Source organism: Spodoptera frugiperda, chromosome 4 (assembly GCF_023101765.2).
Source record: "Spodoptera frugiperda isolate SF20-4 chromosome 4, AGI-APGP_CSIRO_Sfru_2.0, whole genome shotgun sequence".
NCBI classification, from domain to species: Eukaryota; Metazoa; Arthropoda; class Insecta; order Lepidoptera; family Noctuidae; genus Spodoptera; species Spodoptera frugiperda.
Genome location: NC_064215.1, coordinates 8,811,189 through 8,830,846, shown reverse-complemented (window position 1 = coordinate 8,830,846; position 19,658 = coordinate 8,811,189). Strand labels below are relative to the sequence as shown.

At 35.4% G+C, this 19,658-nt stretch overlaps 2 protein-coding genes across 7 annotated transcripts in view; one reads left to right on the top strand and one right to left on the bottom strand.

Annotated features, from left to right (window-relative positions):
- Positions 1–19,566, bottom strand: part of LOC118272417 (tyrosine-protein kinase Src64B) — a 61,698-nt gene extending 42,132 nt beyond the window's left edge. For 4 of the 6 annotated variants that reach the window (XM_050707959.1, XM_050707962.1, XM_050707960.1 and 1 more), the window contains exon 1: positions 19,350–19,566. The gene's annotated coding sequence lies outside the window, so the exon portion shown is untranslated. Of the gene's footprint in view, positions 1–513; positions 836–19,349 lie in introns of those variants that run through there. The other 2 variants (XM_050707958.1, XM_050707961.1) reach the window with 2 other exon arrangements.
- LOC118272419 (adenosine 3'-phospho 5'-phosphosulfate transporter 2) overlaps positions 1–19,658 on the top strand; it is a 146,006-nt gene that overhangs the window by 52,236 nt on the left and 74,112 nt on the right. The window lies entirely within an intron of this gene.

Genomic DNA, 19,658 nt, shown 5'->3' with positions numbered 1-19,658 from the left:
ATTTATACCCAATGACGGGCGTCGGGTAGAACCAGGTGATTGCCAAATGTTTTGGACATCTATACTATAAACAAATTCTGTCGTTTAGACTCATGACATCAAAGACGAATACATTGATTAGAATGAAGCATTTAAAGTTTTACAACAATAAAGGAAGCAAATAAGTATTCCACAAACGGACTGGCTGCTTGTATTCACACGGAAATCCCTGTCGTGTAACTGTATGGACTTGGCAACCCCTCTCCAAAGTAGATGTAGCACTATCTCGCTCTCTCACGACGAATTCACCCTCCGTCATAGGATCGTGGGATAATTAAATATTTATGTCATCACAAACGCCGTGATCAACTAACATATCTACTATGAAATCCAGATAATTAATCATGATATATTACACTGGTTGCACAGTCTGGATATTCAAGCGCTAGTGACAAGAGATAATTATTACATATTTTTTGGTAAATTAAGTCAATTCAAAATTACTCTTAATAGTACATTAATCTAATAACAAACCTTTATATTTATTAAGATCTCAATACTCCAGAAACATTCCGTAGATAGATGGCAAGCACTGTCACGAACTTAGTTAAATAAACTATGCCGACACTACTGAATCCGTTTACAAACACTATTCCGCTACAGGATAAACAAACTAATTTACAATCACAAATTCACAATTTCCAGATGAACAGATTCCCGTGAATTCTATTTATGATCAAACAATAAACACATAATTAAAAATTTCTACAAAGCTCGGACTCGTGAAGCTTTTTTGAAACGAAACAGACGTGCGGTTCCAACGATCGTTCGATACAGACTGCATCACTCAGAACAGAGACGACTGTGGTGGGGGGCGGGCGGGGGGAGCGCAGTAGGGGGCGCGCGCGTCGAACGCTACCACGCTAGCAGAGCCGTCGAACTAGCCTATGTCACTGTCGCTGATATGATAACGAATGTACACAAAGCAAACGATACAGCACAATTTACGAACTTGTGAAAGAAAGGGATGGACTATACACACAAAGGCGGAATATATCAAACGGAACGGAACGCAAGCCCAAACTGAGTAACGATAAGAAGCAACCAAAACAGATGTCCATTGACAAAATAAACAATGAATGTAAAATACATGGAGAACAATAAATCTTTTCTAGCGAGGGTTGAGCTATGGATTCGAATTTCAAACATTCCGTCACAATACAAGATTATACTTAAACATGTTTAAGAAATACAAACACAAGTTAGTCGAAAAAAGGAAGTTTTAGAACAAAACTACTAACACCCAATAATTTTTTAAGCTTTGTGGCCATCAGAATCCTTAAATCTGGGAGATTTCAAACTAAAATAGATTAAAAAATAAACGCGACGTTTTTTAGTTTGTAGGGAGTTAAAAAATTATCCCCTTTGCTCTTTCACGTCGTGTTGCATCTAACTCCAAAATAAACACTGACAAGAAAGTGGTTTCATCTTGCGTAATTTTGGTCACGTTTGGTAAATGATACACACCGTGAGAAGTGAAAGCTAATTATGATTGAATCAAGTCGGATTTTACAAAGGCAGACGATATAAAATGATTTTCGATACAGCTTAACTGTTTCTCATTCATTGTAAATGAGACATTGGAATCATAAAGCCAAAGAAAGCGATTATTATGAACACGCAAAACATATTTTGCGGCAAACAAAAATATCGAATGCAGGTAAGAAAATTCACAAGTAAATATCATTTAAAATAATAGCAAGGCAGAGTCGAAAAGTTTGATGAATTTCCTCGATGACACTTTGAAACTGATTGCATAAAAGTGGTGGAAAAAGTGGATGCTTACAAACACCACGTTTTGATAACTTCTCTCGTACGCTGTTATAAATTATGTTTGCATTTCGAGTGTGCTTCTCGAGTGAGTGTAAAAAATACATGTATCTTTTTGTGCCTCATGTTTTTAGTTGGTAAACTAAACTAGAGCCAGACTGCTTTCAACAACACGGTTTTAAAATGTTACTCTACCTACATGCATATTCAAAGTGTGTCTAATGTTAATACGTTTCCATTTTTCTATTTAAGATTGTCACGCTAAGCCTTGATGCATTCTAGAACAATTTTACTTTAGAAATATCTAATGAATCAGTAAATCGATTCCAAGAATTTTAGATTACTGTTATATTTTTGAACGACTGAGTGAGAGTTGTAGTGAGTTGAGTTAAATGGGACATTGCTCTCCTGCAAATGTTTTGTTTGGTAATCTAAATATATCCTATGTTCCAGGTCGGTACTTGGTAGTTTCACTGTGAGTGTGTCGATTGGTTCGTTCTTTTAGGCAAAACAATCAATTTTGTCAGTATCGAACGAGCGTCGTTAATTTAAGGGCGTAAAAATACCATCGTTAACTGCGACTGGGACGGACAATACCTTAGTCATGAGAAATAAACGAAAAGTCCTGTTACACACGTCCACATCCCGTTTTAATGAATGCACTGTCGCTGATTCATACGCATCGTAAAATCAGAGTGCAGTCAACCGGTTACTAAGTTCACAGCCAATAAAGGGCTATTGAAGTAGAACCCTACTAAAGAGGGGGACAATATTAACTCTATTTAGAGAAAGCCGAAGGATTAAAAAAAAACAAAAGACGACCATTTGATTAAATAGGCCGACTAAGAATCGCCGAACAATGTAAATCATTCAACGATATTGACTCATACTCTTACATTGGTGAGTAGAAAATCTGGTGCAGATGCTACGAATACGGTAATAAATTACTTAAGTCACGGCATCTCGCACGCGGAGAACGTTTTGTTGGTCTTCAGGATAGTTTATATTTAACTTGGTGAAAATAACCAGCTAGTCAGGGATGGTTCCTGTAGAGCAAGCTCTCACTTATCGGTCAGAAACAGTCCCTTTTCTAATCTAGATGTGGTTCCAGAGAAAATAATAAATATGTTAGAATTTGATAAGATGTAACAAGAATAAATGGTGCGCCACGCTGTGCGAAAGTTAAGTGTCCCTTTACACCGACAAAGTGTGGCAATAAAAATATACGACGGCCACGCCCGAACGCTGCAAGCATGTCGATCGGCTCCGTCCGAATTTGCTTGTTGTATTTTGTATTTTCAGGCGACATTTGGTAAGCAAACATAAAGAAGATTTATTGCATACCGGCGTGTGTGGCAGGTCTCTTTTACTTCGCCCGACGCTCCATCATGTGTATTGATTTCTTTTGTAGCCGGCATCCTAAAATCCTCCAAGTGTCTTCATAATGTCTCTACTATAAAATTGTTATTTTATATAATTTTGTCTCACACCTGTGCTTCTTCGAAAGGTGAACGGTGGACGGGATGGTGGACTTATCATTTGTCCCATATTATGGGTTGAACTTATTGCCACGTTGAGTATAAATAGATACCAGTAAACCCGTGCTACTACTGAGAATTCGTAAAAAGATTTTGTTCCGAATCTACTTATCCTATCTTTATTAGTGGCTCTTATCAGACCAAGGAATGCAAAATTTGATATAGTATCAAATTTTAAATTTCACATTCCATTTGATAAAAATCTGGATAAAAAACGTTTTAATTAAATTATGAAAGAAACATGTCATTAATTAACGGTAATTAGACCTTCATCGATATCAAAAGATTTTTTCATTTAATTCAGTACTGTCTCAATATTTTATCAAGCGAATGCGACCTGTATTGTTGTAAAGATCAGTCGATATAGCGATTACAGTGGTTTATAAAGATTATGAGTGATTGTAAAAATGCAATACAAAACATAACACTTGCTTGTTGCATGATATATGTAATTGGAGTATCATAATATAATACAGTAATAAAGATACCAGTGAAGTATAATAAAAAACAAGAATGTACTTTCGAAACGCACAGCAATGAAATATAAATGTTATTATCATTCAATCGTAAGTTCCAATTCAATTAACAGGCTTTGTATTTTCTAGAATTAGCGCAATAGCGCAAGACTGTGTAGTTAATGTATCGAGATGTTATAAATGGGATTCAAAATCGAATATTCGGAGAATTCTGATAGTGTTGAATCTCCCTATTTAGGTGCTTTGCTGTCTTTTTTTTTAATCATCCAATGATTTCTCTCGCCATGGCGAGCCGAGAGGGAGTGTCAGACTCTTACTAACTAAAAACCACCCCGTTCCTACTCCTGCTTTTCGAGCCGGAGCCCCGGTAAACCTGTTAGGTAGTCTACAGCTCCGGAATGCTTTGCTATCTATAGTCTGTTGATGGAACTCAAATCCCATCTAGCATTTGTACCACAATCTAAAATCAAAGTTTAGATGAAGTATCTGCAACAATAGTTACGTAAGTTACTGTAATTGAAATACTTGATACTAAGGAAGTGTTGTGAACCAGTTTATCGGTGAAAGGATTAGAACCAATTAAGAACTTTTAATAAAAGTATAAGCATACTTACGTACAAAGTAATTAAGATTGAAGATCAAGGGTTCAAGAGGTTGTTGATGAATGCCAATGTACAATATATTTGTAAACAGGAGGATCAAATGAAAGATTGATGTTACAGTTATCTGGCTGACTTAAGGGTTCTCACAGGTAATGAATGGGAGCAAAAACATCTTTTACTCGGAAAATGAGCCTTCAACGTACTTAAGACGTTTCTCCTTTAATTTTACGAGCAACTGTGTCACTTTGAACAACAAAAATATAACATTGAAGCTCTCAACCTTAACATTTTCTCATTTGACTTTGATAACGGAAAAGGTTTTTCGACACCGCAACGATGTAATCAAAAGAAAGTGGTGTTTTTGCCACGTGAAATTTCTATTTGATATTACTTTTACAAAATAAAACGCCATGTGACGTCTGCCTTTCATTTCGTTAGAAATAGATTTTAATAAAAATGTTTGTGTCAGTGAAAACACATATTACGATACACAATTTAGACAAAATAATAACATGTATCTACTAAATCCATCCACAGTTACCTATGGCAACAATGAAAAAGAACGTTACAATAGATCTAACTTAAAACTTGCCTATATGTGTTGACAAAGCACAAACTCTTTGACCATATAGCGAAAAAGCAAGAGTTTAGTTCGTTTTGGCATGTGCACGGAGATGGCCCCTCAAAGTGAATGCAGTGCTGCATTCTACGGAGCAGCTGATGTGGGTGGGGCAGGCATTTGTGTAACGGTCCTGGCATTCCGGGCCGAGGGTGAAGAATTGCTTTTAGCCCTCGCTTTTAGCTTTCTAACGCAAATTATGGAATGGGTAATATTTTTACCATATTAGTTTACCTAATTTTATTTTTTTTAAACCTTATTTTGAAATGGTACTTCGTAAAATTTAAATGTTTCATCTTTTATTTTTGGTTAGTTTGAAACGAACACTGAGTTTTTGCCGACGACACCATGTTTCATTCACGGTTCTATCAAAAAATAACAAAACGAAATATTAAATACGATAATACTCCGTGACGGCTTTGTTAAGGCTTAGCATTATTACCGATTCCACGGTGACTCGAATAGAATATCGGTAATCTTTATTTTAATATCAATTAAATAATCGCATTTTGACCTTTGACGGCCATAATCCAATCATTCGAATGATCTTCTTAAGCGCCAGATGTCTTCATCGGCGCTCCATATCGACGAAATTTAATTAGTAGCAATTATATTGGATTCAAGAATGAGCGAGCTGATGAAAGGATAATTTCAAAGAACTTCAAATGTATGTACTAAGTAGTTAGTGAACAGCGCCAACATTAATATTAAAGTGGGGATGAACGAATGCCTTTCAGAATAATAATTATTTTGAATATCAATAAGTTTATTCGGTCACTAGCTCTCGTGTCTACTTTACTCGTGAGAGGTGAATGACACTAATTTTCCTTCGCCTTTATTCTGTTTTATAAGTCATCAATCAATCTTTTTTTTTTGTTAAGCCTATCAAAAGCAAGTTTGACAAAGAAAATTCAGACAGACGACAAAAAGGTAAACTTTTCAATCCTGACAATTAAGCTCGCAGGTTTTCTTTGAAGTTGTGAGATCTGGAGGCTCTGTGTTGAAGATGAATGAAATGATCGTGTTCTTACGCATGAATGAGCGCACGATTAGTTCATACCTTCAAGCAAAACTTGACCCTGGTTCGTCTAGGTAATAACAGTAAAGGTCAAAAGAAACATTTTTTTTGTACACTCAACGTAAAAACGAATAAATCAATAACCAATCCCGATGTGGTTAGAATAATTAAAATAGAGCAAAAAATTAAAAGATGTTTATTGAAAAATGAATAATGTGATTTGGAGTTCGCGTAACAGTAAACACTAATAACAGAATTTCTAGACGAGACTGACGGCTCAGTGAGACGTACGATGAGGCAAAGGGCAGACGGTGCACTGAACTACCGAATCTTCGAAAGGACGAACATATTATTATTATTACTTGTCTAGACGATTTACTAAAAGTCTAAATTGAGATTAAGTTACAATGAGTGTTGTTTAACGTGGACCACTTATTTGAGGTCTCATAATTTCGTTTAACACAAAAGAAAATTCATACAAAACAGTCTCTTAAATATAAATTGTGTAGGTTATATATAAATATTGGCCCGATACGACTTGAAATTGACCTCCTCAGAAAAGGCAGAAAAGGTTAGTTTGTAAAGGCTTAGACCTCATATAGAAACTTTGGAATTAAATACAGAGGTTGAATGAACTAGGTCATGATTCATGAGACATTCGCGCTAAGCTCAATGACGTCATGTGTGGAACTTTGAATGGTCATTAAGTACGAGATCTACGAGGGGATTATTGATAGAAATTCTCATTTCTAATACAATATAGTTGTTTTGAATTTACAGAATTGGCAGAGGTTTTAGAGATAATTGTAAGGGTCCTTATTATAATAGTCTGCTATCTAGTTTACTTTGGTTTATTGATATTCAAATAATCAACATATTATAATTAGTTATGTTGCGAAGGTTTGACTTGCTTTAGTTTCTGCTCGAGTACATCTCAACGAATATTATTCGCTTGTGAATCAATCGGTTCTTAATGATGGTGAAATCGAAGATGGAGATTTCCAAACAGGTTATCACTAGCCCGTAGTCAGTTGGGCGTCAAAACAAAATAAGATCTTTGGTCAGGCTAACCTTGACGAACCTGTTGATTGGTGTCATTTCAATAATAGCCATAACCGAAGATAGAACGGGTTAATGAACTTCGCAAAAACGTTTACAATGTAAAATTATATCTATTGAATCGAATTCGATGTGAGAAGGGACGACAGGCTAGTGAACTTTAAATGTGTCAATTTATATTTTAGGGCTGTTATCGCTTCATTTTATATTTAAAATGAAAAACTAAAATAGATTCTACTAAATATAAACGAGGTTGTTGAAAATGATGATAAACATTTTATAGTTAAGTTTAAAGATAACTTCTCACCTGGAGATCGTAACACAAGTAAAGTGTTTAACAATGATCACGTATCTGTGAAATGATGATCTCGCCACACAGAGCGTGGCTGTCACGTTAACAGGGTGATCGATACCTTCCGCCCCTTAAATTACCAAGTAATCTTACTCGGTAATTACTCAATTTACTCAAGACAGGAGGCGATACCATCAAAGTGCCGCGGCGGAGATTAACTGGGCTGTAACTCAGCTGAGAAGGTAAGACTTAATGAAAGCCCCGTTTTAATAACTAACCAAACAGTGAATTAATTATCATTAAAAGCTACTGTTATTATTCTTAATGATATTACGTAGCGTGATTTTACTAGATTTTGGTTAACAATAAATAAGTAACGGTAGTGATAATTTTGTATGAAGATGAAGATTGAGAAACAGATTGAACTGAATCTTAAATATTTAAAATATATTTCGAAAACACGGAAAGCGATGTCAAAATGAAACATATGGCTTTCACACACCATAGCAATGCCACGCCTAATCGTGAAATGGCATTTTGTGGGTGATGAAGCGACGCATCAGCAAAGATAATTATAACTGGAACGGACGCGACCTAAATACATGCACACGAGAACGACTATTTCCAGACAACAGAAAGGCAAAACAGGTAGATTTCGAAATAGCGCCTTTACAACAGGTATAAACAAACGTACCGTTTGTATCCGACTCAAAGGCAACAAAGCTATCATTAACAGAAGATTCCGTTAAATAATTACGCATTTCGATGGCTCCAGTGATTACACTAATTACTTTTCAAAGTGATAACGTCAAACAAACGGAATTGATAATCCGTTACGACGAGTCGACGAAAATATCTTTGTGATATTTCTGTTTTGATTTGAAGTGACAGAGATATATTGAGTTTATTGACTGTTTGTTTTACTGAGTAAGTTCCAAGAATAAGCTCAGTGCAATAGGACTTGGTTGTAAATGTAAAGGATGAACCACATATTCACAGAAGGGCTTGCACAAGATACAAGTTTTGAAATGTTAAATACGTATTTAACATAGTGTTAACTACTAAATCAGTCCCATTACTCTACAACTAACATCTGCCAATAAATTCGATAGTGTATACAGTGCAAAATACAAACAATGGAAGTCCCAGTTGCCTAAACAAAACAATCGACTAGAATAACTCAATATCTATTACCTGTTTTATTCGAAACTTTTTGCGAAAGTAGATTCTATAATAGTTCCACCAATGTTCAAAATTGTTCAGTATGTTTAAAAGTACCATATAAAGGCTATTCGTCCAACAATAGCTACAGATGTACAAGAGAGCAGACGGGATGCAAATAACAAAAATCAATACAAGCGGGCGAACGCAGCATGCCCAACTTGCATAAAATTATCCACACAATTTTAACTCTTCCGATTTATAGTGTGATTGTCAATTTATTTAACGAAGTTACTGCCAAATACCCATTTCCAGCCAACTACCATTTTAACACCTATTCAATACAAACGAAGTAAAGCCAGGACCAGACAGAATTCTCAGACACAGCCACAGACATATCTAAACAAACAATAGAGCTTCCGTTTGGAGACGTCGACTGCCTAAGAAGTAGAGTGCGGTCCCTAGAAATCAAAAGCGCATCATAAATTCATGCGACTGGGAACATTCGCATAATGGTCTCGTAAAACTCAATTCAATGCGACTTTGTTATACGTACAGCACATACGAAACCTCTAAGTAAGTGGCTGAGAGACTTCGCGTCACTGAGCTGGTACTCGAGCGAACCTGTTGACCCAGTGCGCAACGCTTGCGGCAAAAACTTCGCCTGCACCTGCTTTAGTCTTGTAGATGTTTAGAACTATGTAGCTGTGGCTATTCAGACGAAAACCATTGTTTGCGACCTAAAACCCATGGTGGGAACACTCGGATGTAAGGAAAAGAAAAAAGGTTGAAACAACATTGTCTTCCAGACCATATGCGATTTTCAGGCCAATTAAGGTCAGCAATGACGTCTTAATAACATCCGTGAATTATATTTGAGTTAGAAATAATATGAATTCATATCCATTCATATAACAACAATAGCAAAGATAAGCAAATACTGAGAACTTCGTTTTAGATGAAAATGGTTTGAAAGACAAGCACAATAGAAACAAAGGGGGGTTCCGATTGTAATCAATAACCTAGTTCGATCATTAGCTCCTTTCTAATACAGGTCTGTGTAGGAGGTATTTCTAACTAGTGTCACAGGGGCTTCTGGTAAGTACTAGAAAGTTTTCTAACGAAATATTTACTTTGATTTTACTAAAAACAATGCCAGGGGCTCATTTTAATCTTTTACTTAGCATAATGGAGACCTGTCAAGTGTTTTCTATTTAAGCGAGAATAAATCACTAAGTTAAGAAGTTTCAGTTGAGTAATCTTCTGAAGATAAATTGTTATGTTTAATAGATTTCCATAGTTCAATTTCTAGCGAAGAGCTTTACTGTCTAACATCACAAACTTACTTGTCTTTCAAGTGTATGAATTTGACCCAGAATTAAACGTGACGTCAGAGTAGTGAAGCCACTTATAGTTATTGAGAATTCTATTAGTACTGGTTTCTTTAGTACGTTGTTTTCTGTTAACTTAAAAGAAATCAAAGCAGTTCCACTCTAGGTCTATTTATGAATAAATATGCAAACAAATAACGTTGATTGGAAAATACGTAAACTCAGGCTTGCGGTTGACGTTTCATTTTGGGGACAAAGAGGCGCTAGGAAATTTGACTGTGACCAAAATGTAATTTCATTTCTGTCATTGGAAGGTTTCTTTAGTACGTTGTTTTCTGTTAACTTAAAAGAAATCAAAGCAGTTCCACTCTAGGTCTATTTATGAATAAATATGCAAACAAATAACGTTGATTGGAAAATACGTAAACTCAGGCTTGCGGTTGACGTTTCATTTTGGGGACAAAGAGGCGCTAGGAAATTTGACTGTGACCAAAATGTAATTTCATTTCTGTCATTGGAAGGTTTCAGAGTGAAATATTTTAATAACAATTGGTTGAGTAAATACTCAGATTATATTAAGAAACACACATCCAAAACCATTATTTGAAATTTCCTCACAGTTACAATAGATACTGTTGAGGACCTCAAACACAATTTCTGAAAATAAACCATTATCATATGTAAGAAACAAAACCTTCGAGTAAACAAGATTTATATCAAAATCTCCACTTATTTGAGTACAAACAATGTAATATGTGTGGGCGAATACATTACCAACACAATTTGATATTCGTGCCGCTCCGAAACCAAAGGATCACACGAATTTAGAGCCGAAATACTCCAAAAAGGGTCTGTCACCGGGTCATTGACAAGTACATGAATGATGTACCTTATCTTCACTCCTCGACCTGTGTCAAACTCGTTGACCCACTGCAGAATCACCTCGACGGTCGATTACGGACCTCTTGAGCCTCCAATACGCTGACGAAGAGGTGTGGCAGGTATAAAAAATCTATACGTAGAAAACTGATGACTAAGTACTTTCTATTTTTTAAGTCGATGGTCGTAATAAGTATTGAGGCAATGGTAACAGGAATAAGTAACCGTTTCTTAGATTTTTGATTTGGGGAGAAAAGGTTGGTTATTTTTAGACTTTTTATTTTCGGATCAAACTTTGCGTTTGTTATAGAACTTGGCACTTAACTTCCATATTAATGTCTTGAGATCCTACATTTATCAAAAGCCGAAATATAAGTAGGTAATCCGACTGTGGTATTGGCACAAATAAAAGTATTAAAATTATATTTTCGGTATTAATAATGTCACAATAGCAGTTCAATACGTAAGAGATTAAACGATTTAATTCTGAGATTCTCAAGGCAATGTCGCATTCGGAAAATGTAATGGCAAACGCATACATGACCAATGATGCACAGAAGAGAAACAAAACAGGAAAATGTACTACACAACAACATCTTCAATTTCACGCTTCACAATTCCATTCCTTCGTATTGACACAATATAAGTACTTAGTCACCTTCAATACGTTTCCAGAATCTCTGTCTAAGTTGTACAGGCCTGATGGAATATGTAGGTAGTTTACAAAACTTGTCTTTGTGTCAGCCCCACCTCCTTACAAAGTTATAAGCTTGTTAAAAGACACGCGGAACTTTCACCAATCTCCTTTAAGTCTTTTACTTGTCGCGTCTACTTTAACCAATGATGGATAATTTATTAAAAATGATTTTTGGATTGGAATCACAAATAGAGCAAAATGAAAGATACTCCATTATAAGTTGAAGAGACCGGTAAACAGACCATTATGAATACAACGAAAGAAGCACCTAATTTCATTGTTGCTATTTCAAAGGCTCAAAGCTATAATAAATGCTGATAGCCACAATGCGTAGAGGTAAGCCCATAAATATTGCACATTAAAAGTATTATACCGAATTTTGTAGCACCACCAATTACCGCGAAAATTGCCGCCGAACCAAATCAGCATAGAATTTGGTCGTGAATGGAAATACATTTCCATCGCTCCTCTCTATGTAAATGCAGTACCGAAACGTAACGATGTTACTGGAACGTCGGTTAATGGATTATGCTATCTACAGTCGCAATCGCGTCCTACGAACGTAGGATACGGGATCGCAGAAGTGCTGCAACGTTTTTAATATGCTGTAAAATTTAGAACGATCTCAGATAGTTACTTACATTTGCGGAAATGAACCAGCTCGCGCCTGCACTCGTCCATATTGCAAATCGAAGCTGATATGAAATAGTCTAACATTTTCCATTGCTAAAAGTATTTTACTTGAATGCTAAATATAGTTAGAGAAAAGACAAATGACGGATCATATGCAGTTGATGCTCTTCCAATACCTATCTCAAACTACCTACATAAAGTTGTGACCGCCTGTGTTATGTATTACCTATCTACAACTGTTTATTGTCCATCCGTTAGTTCCGTTTGGCTACAGTTAACGTGAACAATGATTGTTCACATTCGGAGTCGGTCACCCCTAAAAGAGTCAATTTCTCTACGCTACGTCCAATAGCCCCGATTCCACTGTTACGTTCACCGTTCGTTGTTCACAGATAAGTTCCGGTTCTCCTGGTGCAGTTGTGTAGTTCCGATATTCAGTTAACCACGCTTCACTGCGAGTAAAACATGAAGATTCCCAAATTCGAAAAGTTTGCTTTCGTCCTGCATCAAAATCTTCTGAACTGCAAATTCGTTTTACTATATCTCTTCGAACTAAACACAGTTTATCATCGTAAATGCATTAGAATTATTCATTCAAAACATGTTAACATTAAAATCAGTGAACTAGATTGCTTTTACGTAAGTGTTATTGCGTGTTTATAAGGCAACTAAGTACATATTTGCTTCTTACTTCATCGAGTCAACGGCTTTGAATTCATTATGCCGAAAATGGTGGAGCGGCGACATTCGTTCGCCCATATTCGGTATACACAGAACATTGCCATATAATCTTAAATCTGTTGTTGTCATGGAATATTTTTTATCCATAAATACTTACGAATACTTAAGGCGTTTTCCAAATAAGAATAAGAGTAGCGGTTCAAAATAAGTTGAACTCGCTCGCCGTGTTTTTCTTCTTTTAGTAAAATAAATAAGCCTAAAAACAGCACCTCCATTCTCGGCATCAATTATTCATGGATACAGTTATTTTTTTGAATCCTTTTAAAAGCAATCCTTGAACATTACTTTTATTTTATTGTAATATACCTATAGTTTTTATAGAAGAAAGTTTACATAGATTCTACGACGAGGTAAGAGCTTGAGCCAGCCGCGAACAGTAACTTTGTGGGCAAAGTTTAACTCGGTGAATAATTGCTAAGCTAAATGTTAAATGGTGTGCTCCACAGATGTGCGGATGCCAGGCGAGTTTTGTAAAAGATTTCCTTCGTTGAAGTGTTTCCAGAGGTATAGTTTAAAGATGCAATTGTTTTTGCACTGTGTACTAGGTTTGCGCTGCAAGCAGTTTCATTATAGTGATGTAGCTTTAACACGTGTAGATTAAGTTTGGGTTCAAAGTTTACTATCACTTTTGGATTTTAGTGTCAAATCTTGTAGTGGATGATCGAAATGCTTATTTCGTAATTTAAATTACATAGAAATACATAAAGCACCACCTTATAGCCCTTCGAGTGTTGTAGAATAAATTACAAATAATAAAGGAACACGGCCACACATACTCCATTGTTTGCGAGACATTACGAAACAAAATATCGCATTAAATTAGATGGTAACCTGATAAAACTCCGCCTTACTGCGCCCACGCTGTCATCATGCTACAGAGACTTCACGGAACCTATCTCTTACTTTTTTTAAGAATCGTGATGGTAATTGGAAAGTGTATTATTTACCATGACGCATTGTACAATGACGTCACTCGTAATGAACACGACAGCTTTCATCGTTCGGAATTAAGGGCGAAGTATAAAACTGACGTTCACGCTACTGATTGTGGAAAGGGGGACCCTTGTTCACGGAATGCAAACGACCTGTATCGCTCGCTAACCAACTTTTATAGGTCGAGATATAATTTTATCCGTGTTCACTTCACACTTACTTCCATATTTGGCAATCGGTAACGATTTTCGCTTACTGCCTCGACCCCTGATTGGACTCCACTAAATGCATAATAGATGAGGTCTATAATAAAACCATTGAGTTCCCGGCCGTTGCTCCATAATGATATTTTCGGAGCTTTACAGTTGGTAACTGAATGAACTGTTCGAAGCGTGGTGCTTCGAGTCAGTGCAATATTTATCACCATTCTATTTATGGTTACAAGGCAGTTTAAAACCAGAAACTACCTATATTTTGAAGCTATAAAACATTCTATAGTTAGTGGGTATGGTTACTGTTACCACATTTACATTTTAAAATATGACGTACACGCTGTTAATGATTATACACTTAAACAATAAACTATGTGTAATGTGTTTAGAAACTCAGTACAATGTCTTAAAATAGTTAGATAACGAAAAGTGGTAGCCATCATCATTCATTGCTTGAAATAAAGTTTGTTTATGATGACGCTCACTGTCATCAACCTTAAGTAACTAAAAACTTATGTAAGTTTCAATTAGTAGACCTCAACTCTCTAAACAATACATTTCTCTCAGGAGTTGTCAGCGAGCAAGGGGCATTAATCTGTAAATTGCAAGACTGATAAACTGCGATGCAATGTGGTAAACATCAAATTCGATTTAGTATCGAACAAACATTGGCTTCGTTGAACGTTCGTGCGTTCGCCGTCATTTATTTCCAGATTTTAATGCACAGATTACACACTACGCCGCAGTAAATAGGTCACCATAACTCAGGGTTGTGCAAGATAACCCCCTTAGTCACGCCATAAATTTTATATTAAAAATAAGTGCTATGCTATAACCAGGAAAGATGTAAGTACCAAATATTTGAAGCAATAAATTTTATCGGCGATACTGTTTACACACTTTACTGCGTCCTGTCAAATGTATTGTTCTCCAACAGAAATATGTACGGCAATTAGTAAACTGGCTTTAATTACAGAACAAATAATGAGCAAACCCCGAACTCTGTAATTAAGAATTTCTGACAGCTTTCCACAACACGATCCGGTAGATATAATGCGAATTTTAGGCAAATTAACATGGCGTGGGGCCGCTGAATCACTTCGCTTTAATTAGAACCGGAATCTTGATACCGTTCGGACACTTCTGGTGAACTCATGTAGATGTAACAGTATGCGTTCCGCGAATGCAACATTTGAACGCGACGCGTGAATCAATGACCAATCCGAATCCATTGTTGCAAGAGTTAGCGCTCGTCAAGATTTGTTCCAGTCAATCAAAACTCAGTCTATCGGACGTTTTATCATTAATATCTTCCGTAATCGATGCAAATTTTATTGCCCGTCATCACGCCTTACGTATTGATCTCTAGTTACGCAGCAGATTGGTCTAATTGTAAAATCCTTTTCATTGACTATGTTATTGATTGGTATTACTAGACTGCATTCAATAAATACAGCTTGCATTTGGATCACGGGGCGCCATGCATTACGTTTCAATCGTAGGAAAGGGATCCAAAAGAAAATTGCAAATTCAGCGGAAAATATTCAAGGCAAAAATGTTCAGGCAATATGCTTTCTTGGCCCAGATTTGCCGGTTCGTCGACCGATTTCATGTTGGGAACGCGCGGCTTGCATATCACCAGGTGATGCTCGCCTTAAGCCGCCGTTTCCGATGCGAGTATGGATATATTTTTAGAGAAACTTAAATTCTATTTCTGCAACAAGCGGTGTGCCGTCGACAATCGTTAGAAAATTGTTTTATGGCACAGTAAACACGATTTCTTCGTGAACATAGATCTTATGTCATTGACTTGTTATTATTAAAATAATTATTTGTCCAAACTTTTCTTTGAGTGGTCTGAAAAGGCTTTTAGTCAGCATCTGTAAATTATCTAAAACATCTGTTTTATTTGAAGCACCTTTTGAAATAAAACAATGTTCCAAAATGTTCAAAAATAATTAAGTTTATCTTAACATTTCTTAGCAATAACTTGAACCTAAGAATAAGGGAAAGGAGAAACGGATCGAAGTTATAATTTCGTAGACAACAAAATTTATAATAAGTCATTCAATGAATGTAACATTTCGTATTCACGTTGATGAATGTAAAATTTTAAACCGATAAAATAAATGTATCAAAAATTAAAATAAAAGTCCTTAATTTAATTTTGTGGTTCTCAATCTTCAAGAAAATGCCCAATACAAGAGCTTAACTCCACTCAAGAGGAAAGAGAGCTGTGAATTACGAAATAAGAGGTTTAAAGAGGCTGCAATCGGAAAAGTGGCCAGGAAAACGCTCAGTTTAAAAAGTAAAAGATTTGTTCCTGCTTATTTACATGCAAAGAGACGAAGCAACGATGCGACGCAATGCGATGCAAAAACTTAAGCAAGTACTCGATTCGATAAATGTATTAAGTTACGTAATGTAGAAGTCGATGTTTATAATTCATTTAATAAAAACTAGTGGCTAATAAAACTCGCGTTATGCCTGGAATGTTTTCTGATAATAATTAGTTACGCTAATAATTGTACATTGAAACGAATAAGCGACGCTGTTTCAACTTATTTCAAGGTTAAACTTAATTTAATTTTGAGGTTTTAGAATTTTTGAGTTAATATAAATATTTTAGGAGTATTAAGTTACGGCTATTGACGAAATCGTGAATTTATTTAAGCTTCACGAGAATACAAACATAACAATCCTATCAAAAAACTGACCATGGAACTAGAACCGATTTTTTATGATGAGATTAGTACATTACCCAACATTGGCCTAATTACCCCCGATTTCTCAACAATCCTGTAATTCCTAACCCCGAAAAGGCCGGCAACGCACTTGTAACGTATTTCGGGTGTCCATGGGCGGCGGCGGCGATTGCTTAGTGTTTATCATTAGGAGATCCGTCTGCTCGTTTACCGGATTAACTATACCGTAAACAAAATCATTATCTATAGAGAAATATTCTTTTCTCGATTTCTTTGTGAATGCTATGAATATCATAAGACCATAAATGTAGGATCACGTATCTCAGGTGAGGATTACAGATATAACTTTGTTTACCAAACACATTTATAAGACACTTGACCTAATTGTCACAGTGATATTTTTGAAGGGGTCCCATCAGGACTGGGCGACATTAGCTAACTATAGGCGTAGCGTCGGACGGCGGCGTCGACTGGCGCCAAGGAGGCGCTCCCCATGAATAGGAATGTTGATGTACGCACAATACATGAGAAAGGAGAATTTTATCATATTTTTAGATATCTGTTTTGGTTATAATGCCGGAAAATGGAACATTCATCATCATTATGATTGAAATCTATTTTAGTTTATGGCTAAAATCGTATAGTTTTCGTAATTAATGTTGATGAAATACCATTATCTATACTTTTTTTTTGAGCGAGGAAAATCATCCAATGACTTTTCTCGCCCTGGGCGAGGCGAGAGGGAGTGTCAGACTCTTACTGACTAAAAACCACCCCGTTCCTACTCCTGCTTTTCGCACCGGAGCCCCGGTAAACCCGCTAGGTAGTCCGCAGCTCCGGATACCATTATCTATACTTAAGTTAGGTATAGGTACGTATCTAATTATCTATATTTTACTTATTATACATAGAGAGTTTGTTTAAACGCGCTTATCTCCAGAACTACTGGTCCAAATTGAATAATTATTTTTGTGTTGGATAGTCCATTTATCGAGGAAGACTATAGACTATGACACATGACGCTTCGATAAATAGGAGTTGAGCAGAGGCGGTGAACCCGCATGCGAGTAGCTTATGTAAGTAACTACATAAATATTGAATTTCATATTTGAATTTAGTATTTAATATAACATTTATATACTATGTTATAAAGTACTAATTATGTTTTCCTTGTAGGATCAGCAGATATAGGTGCATACTAACTTTTCATTGCTTTTGTTATTAGTTAGGAAAAACATGGTCCTGAATTTAATAGGTATTTTGAAATTTATAATATAACTATTTATTTATAATACAACTTTAATGAATTTAATATTTCATTGTAGAACACATTATAAGGAAAAGTCTACTTTAGCGTATTATTTGCTTCAGTTACACAAAAATAATGATTTCTATAATTAGAATTATTATTTCAATGTTAATGAAACTTAAATAATTATGTGTATTATTTCAATGACATAGCATTAATTAAAATTTTATATTCTGAGGATCATAAGTCTTGACTTCTCAGATAAAAAAGTGCAGTTTATTTATAAGTTTCGAGTAAAGTTGAGCTGTTAATAGTATACATGTGTTATGTATAATGACATATTTATTTTTTCTCTTGCGTAGCAGAATACATACAAATGTTTGCATTTATGACTTTATGTTTTAACAATTTATTAGATAGTATATTAATTTTGTGCAACTACATGTAGTACTTTATGTATGCTGTATATGGTTGATTGAATTCAATAAACATTTTTTTCCATTATTATGTTATTGTATGGCAAGTACCCTATATCTATGTTGTACGGTAATTGATTTGGGTAAGATGATTGCTTCTTAGGCATAATGAGGTACAATCCAGCAAGTATGAATGTAAAAGTAGTAAAGTCTTTCTATGTTTATTTAACCATCATTGACATATGATACAGGAAAATAACTAATGGACATATGAACATTTAAATGTTCATATTAATAACAACATTAATGTTGTTAACTAATAATCACAGTTTCCTCACATACATTAATGCTCTGCTAGTTTCGAGCCACCTCCTGATGAAGAGTCCCTCGGTGACTTGAAACTGGTAGTGTTTCTCCATTGATATATTATGTGAGTAAACCTTATTTGTGATAATAATGGAATCTCCACTAGTTAGTAGTCGACTATTGTGATTTTTGGCTAATTTAGTAGGTATGTTTCATGATAGTTATTATAAAAAATTTAACTATGGCCACCATCTCACCTGGTGATGGTATGCAATGATATGGGTTTCTTGTGTTGTTATTTGTGAGAATCAAATCCTTAAGATATTGGGTAATAGCCGGTTAAACAACAGTAGGGACCAAATACAATACTGTTAGTTGTCTTTGTAATTACTTCTAGTTAATTTTGTCAGCTCCTAAAGATACGAACTGAATATGAATTAAAAAATAATACAAGATATTTTCTAGAAATTATTAAAAACCTCGGAGGCCGGTTGTAATAATGTAATCATAGGTCTTTGTAAAAATAGTAAAACGTCTATCTAAATACAAATAAAAACAATGTTACGAAGGAATAATTATTATATCTACAGTCCACGCTACACAACAAAAATAAACATTACCTAATTTAAATAAAGAAAGGAACAATAAAAAAAAATAAAGTGTACTTACTCACCAGCCAATTGTTATCTTCAACGCCGGTACTAGCACAACTTCTTTGTAACGACGAAACTGTATGATAAAAGTTATTTTTCAAATAAAAGAAAACACGATCGATTTGCTCTGTTTACGAGTAAAAAGTTATAATTGATTTAATTCTCAAATAATTTGTACACAACAGAAACAAACGACAATCTTTATCCGTACGTTGACCCGACCGAGTAGAATGAATGGGAAACAAAAGATTCTATTTACCCGTTTTGACAATTAACAATTTTATTATCTGTTGTTGAGGAAATTTAATAGATCAGAGAAAATAAATAAA